The sequence below is a fragment of the Lepisma saccharinum genome, chromosome 16, assembly GCF_977018435.1.
Source record: "Lepisma saccharinum chromosome 16, izLepSacc3.1, whole genome shotgun sequence".
NCBI classification, from domain to species: domain Eukaryota; kingdom Metazoa; phylum Arthropoda; class Insecta; order Zygentoma; family Lepismatidae; genus Lepisma; species Lepisma saccharinum.
In genome coordinates this window covers 59,952,910-59,958,825 of record NC_139244.1, presented here as the reverse complement: position 1 = coordinate 59,958,825, position 5,916 = coordinate 59,952,910, and positions in this window count along the sequence as shown.

Here is a 5,916-nt window from a genome sequence, read left to right as displayed (position 1 = left end):
CAGTGCCGACAGTGTGTGCCAGCGCACATATATATAGATTCATACCTTTCGCTCGTTCGCCATCGGGAGTTTGGCTCTCCAGTTTTTTAAAAATCCCCATCCACGGTATTCGCAACCGGTGCTGGATTGGTCGCTCCATTTTGGGTGTGGTTCTCTCTCTCTCTCAACAGAAGATGCGGGGTTTCCTGCTGCTCCAAGAGGCAATAGCACTTTCACTGATTCGCACGGGCAGTGGTTGCTGTTCGGAGGCAAGTGCAATGTCAGTCGCTGGGTCACGTAACAGTGGAAAGGGGGGCGCCAGACCAGACGCGCCCTCCACGTGTTGTTAAAGGTCCAGGAATTTTAAATAAATTCAATTCCGGTCCAGGAAAGAAAATCAGCAGGCTTAAATTGGTTCTGGACCGTAAAGAACCTTTTTATATGTAATGTATTTCAATTCGGTCCAGGATCCTTTTTCCGGATCAATTAAATACAGTCCACAAACCTTTTTTCCGGCTGAATTTAAATGCGGTCCAGGGACTTTTTTTCCGGATCAGTTTAAATAGGGTCCAAGATTTGTATTGAAATGAAACAATACACAACTTGGACCGAATTTAATTTGTGCGAGAAATAAGGTTCCGGTCCAATTACAGAACCCAATAGAACCCATTAGAATGTATGAATTCCTGGATCTTTAAAACTCCAAGGAATTGTAAATAAATTCAATCCCCGTCCGGGAGAGAAAATAAGCCAGTGTAAATGGGTTCTGGACCGCAGGGGGTAAACATCCTCCCAAAAAATCATGTCCTACATCCCCCCAAATCATATCATGCTTCCTCCCTCCCCCCCAGATCATATCATTCGCGCCCTCAAACCATATCGTAATCCATACAGAGTATTTAATTACGACAGCGTGTCTACCGAAAGTAACTTTTTCCTTAGTCTGACTGAACACTATACTTGATCTGCCCCTCCTCCATAAACAGGTGCCCATCACTCAAGACCGCCCCTAAAATCGGTTATCATAATTCCCCCAAAATAGTTTGGATGAATACGTAATATTTGATGTCTATTTGAATGAAATACCATGTTAAACTGTCCATATTTTTTAATTGTTCGATTTTCGAAAAACGTTAAAGCCATGATATTGCGAGCGAAGCGATAAAAAAAAAATACATCCATTTCTTTGCAGGCTTTCAAGAATATTAATTTAATGGGGTGTCAATACTTTCTTCGGAACCCGAAATATTTACTCTTTTTCAGCTTCTCTTTTGGCACGTTCGGGGTTGAAAACGTGTGGATACCATATTGCTAAATACAATCTCCAAACTCGAACTCTCTCTCCACTACAGAAATCCCTTGAGAATCTAAGATTAAACATTTAATCAAGAGCTACAAATCTCACACCTTAAATTTAATACTCAATCCTACCACCAAATTTTACATGACAATTTTAGACTTACTGTGGATATTGCCTCCTCCAAAAAAATAATTCTCAGTCTGCACACCAGGATTTCCGCAACAGTCTAAGACAATAATAATACACATGAATAATACCCCTCAATTTTATGTTCAATCCCCCTGTAACTAAAATACCCCCATAATCAAAGACTTAGAGTTGGATACTGTCCCCCCACAACGTTTAATTCAGAATCCCCCCAGAACAATTAAGGCCTAATATGTAAGAGTTGGATATTTCTCCCACACCCTTTTCGATAATACCCTTCAACACTTTCTTTTCTTCATCTAATGGATTAATTATGGTTCATTTAAGGCCTAAAATTTTTACATATATTTTAGAAGAATATATAAATGTTGAAGTTCATATTATTTAAAGGTAAAAAATCTCCCCCCCCCCAAAAAAAATATCGATGGCGCAACCTACGCCACACTCTACCCCTGTGGGAACCCTGCTGGACCGTAAGGAACATTTTTATGTTTAAAGTATTTAATTCGGTCCAGGAACTTTTCTTCCGGCTGAATTTAAAAACGGTCCAGGAACCTTTTTTTTTCAGATCAATTTAAATACGGTACCGTCCAAGAACCTTTTTTCAATGAAACAATACGCAACTTGTACCGAATTTAAATTGTGCGAGATGAAATGTTTCGATCCTGCAGAAAATTGTAATCGGTACTGGGTCAATTTGAAATTGAAATGTGTCCCACTAAAAATCAAATCCGAGACATTTTGATTACAGGTCAATGTTATTAACATACAAATACCATTAATACAAAACTAACAGAAACGATGACAGCGATACCAGTTTCGGGCGCCCCTTTAGAACTGATTAAGGATGTCCTATATAAAACAAGTCCCATAATATCAAATTTTTGACAAAGCAACCTCACCATCATAAGTCCTACAATCTACACACAATATAGGTCAAAGGGAGCCAAGAAGACATATCCACAAAATGTCTTGATTCATAAGAATATGCAACTAAATGTAACATCACATACTATCAATTAATTAAGTATCTCCATGTAGCTTTAGTATATCGGGTCTACACCTGTGTATATCTGACTTTGTTATGCAATGCATGTATTAGGGATTGTCTTATATACGTGTTGCTTAATAACCTGGCCGTGTATCATAGGGGAAAATTATCTAGTAGCACGACAGTTTTGTGGAAGAAGGGACTTATCAAGAATTCCAAAATTCATAACTCGAAGGCAAGGCATGAAATATACTGAAACTTCAATCCCAATTAAAACGCCATCAGGGTCATTCCAAGATTTTGTGACACTTGCATTGATTTTTCATGTTCATGGAACCCTATCATGTTATATATCGTTGTAAAGCTTATATTCTGAAATTTCTGAATATGGTAACATTGTTCCATTCAAGATTGCGACATTCATGTGCAATGAGGTTGAAATAAGCCCATCTGATTTTACGGCACTTTGGACGAAGAAAAATATAAGGAAAAAGAAAATAATGTTTAAAATGTATTGCTGGCCAAATAATATAACATGTATGGAGTGTGTAAATGTCTTAATGGAAGAAATATTGTGCTGCTAACTGTTAGTTTGAGAGTTCTGAATGTGCCTCGTATAGATGTTATGTTAGTCACGGAAAAGGCATATTTTAAAGTTTTTAGAAGAAATAAAGAAAAACGGAGCAAAACTCTTACACCAAAGTAAGAGCCTAAATATAACTAATAAATGACCTCATAAAGTGTATTTGGAATTATTGTTCCGAAGCACCTATAAAAACTGTGACTAACGTAACCTAAGTAGATATGCCGTACAACATTATTATGTTAAGACATATTTGCTGGCACCATGTTTAGAAAAGTGATCTAACTGCTGTCACAAGTATATATTAAACACTACAGTAAAGATGTAGCTCACAGTTGTGACATTTTTATGCCTAAATTATATGATTTCTTTATAAATATCCCACTTCTTAGTGCCATTCAACAAGTCCGCTGTGTAAGGGCATGCTTATCGAAACAGAGGGGATCAAATATCAATCCGTGGGATCTTATAACTTACTACAGAACAATTATAAGTGGGCAATGCAAGTAGTAGAGGTTCTGCCATAAATCTGATGCATATTTTAAATCCTGGTGACTGGTGTGTTCTGCCACATGATGATAAAGGTATCCAGGGGAGGTGGTGACTATGATATAGTCCAGAATGACATAGAAGTCTCCGTTATGAGCAGAGCTGGCTCATACTTTGAGTGTCCTCTGCCAAGTGACCACATTTTTTTCATAAGGATTCTGATATTGTGAAAAATATCAGTTCTCCAGTCATGGTCAATGACAGAGGACATTTTACATTGAATGATTTTGGTGTGTGATGTAAGTTTTCTCATTCAGATTTGTAATGTAAGGAATAGCACATTGTTATCAACCTTATATGTGTTCCTACAGTATGTAACATTGTTATTCGTACACATAGAATTTCCGAGGAAAAAATGTCATATCTACTTGTAAATATAATCATTTTCATATCTACCTGGAAATTAATGTTAATGAAGGTTTCACCAACAAATGTCAATAAAAATGTATGTTCAAAGTATACAAACAAAGCATATAATTTGTGTGAAAAGAGAAAAACACGCTGTTCATGCAACATTGTTATTCGTACAGGCAAGAGTTTCAATCTTCCTCGCATACAGCGCCACCTCTATTCGGGCGATTTCGTGCAGTTTGCAACTTCGTAACAAGTTTGAACATGCAGGCGCGCTCCCCGTCAAGCGGAATGCTGGCGTAGGTATTGTTGTAGGCCTATCGTCTATTTATCAGCGTGTTCGAAATGGGCAAGGTAAATGAACATAGTTCAGATCTGAAGGATGTTATTATAAATTTGGCCCTTAGAGGTTATTCGTTAAGAATAATTGGACAAACAGTCAATAAATCACACTCCACAGTTCAATACATAGTAAACAAATTTAGAGAGGAAGGTTCAACACAGAATGTGCCGAGAAAACCAAAAGAGAGACGGTTGAATAAACGTGATGAACGCTTTATTTAAAAAAAAAAAACAGTGTTCCTCAGTTACTACCGTTAGTGGAAAATGTTGCCTGCAAGATGATGTCAGATCAAACTGTCCGACGAGCCTTGTGGAAGCATGGATATCATGGCAGAATACCACGAAAGAGGCCGTATGTAAATAAGGTGAATCGCAGGAATAGACTTTCATTCGCGAAAGAGCACATCCACAAGGACCAGGAATTTTGGGATAGTGTCATATGTATGGTTATATATTTGCTAATTGTATGTTTTTTTATATTTCTGCCTTCTGTAATTGGAGGTTTACTTCTGTTGAGGGCAGTAAATAAATAAATAATAAATAAATAAATAAATAAATATGGTCAGACGAGTCCAAGATTAATATATACGGTTCAGATGGGATAAATAGGGTCTGGAGAAAATCAAATAAGGACAATGATCACATTAACACAGTTCCAACAGTTAAACACGGTGGTGGGTCATTAATGATTTGGGTTTGTATGTTGTCCAAAGGTGTTTGTACCATCCAGTTTATTGATGGTATCATGGATGCATATGTTTATTTGGACATATTGAAGAACAATGTAAAGCAGAGTGCCCAAGAAATGGACATGCCGCCTATCTACAGATTCCAACAAGACAATGACAGTAAGCATAAGGCGCGAGTTAACATGAATTGGCTAATATGGAATGTGCCCAATCTACTACAAACACCAGCTCAAAGTCCAGACTTAAATCCCATTGCGCATTTATGGGTAATTTTGAAGAGGCGAGTCCATAAAGCAGGCGTCAAGTCCAAACAAGAGTTGAAAACTGTTGTGCAAGCCGAGTGGAATAAAATAAGCTCTGAAACATATCGGAAACTGGTTAATTCTATGAAGAACAGGTGTCAAGCAGTAATTAAAGCCAAAGGATACGCATCGAAGTATTAGAACTGTCAGTCAATTTGCTCTGAATATACATTTTATTTTATATTATTAAGTGTACGAATAGAAAAGTTGTACAAAAAATTACATATTTCTCTTTCAGTTTCATTTAATTTATTATTGTCATTGGTTATACAGAATTTGGGTAAGATTTTATGTTTCTAATGATATTAGTTATTGAATGATAAAGAAAAAAATTCAAAAGAGTGTATTTCCTTTCAGATATTAAATAATTTTCTTTGAAAATCCATGTGTACGAATAAGAATGTTACATACTGTATGTTACGTTAGTCACATCATTTGTATGTGTGCAAAAATTTATTACAATAATTTGCTGAATTTCTAGAACATGAAACTTTGCCATTTCACTTTTCAGTTGTTCAGTACACTGCAGAAAAATATTTATTAGATTGTAGAACAGGCAACATTGTTTGTCTCGCATTGACGTATTTTGTTTCACTATGTGTGGCAAAAAAATGTGTCGTTGAGTTACATTAAATAAACTAAGGATTTACAAAATGAGTGAACATTATATTTTAGTTATGATA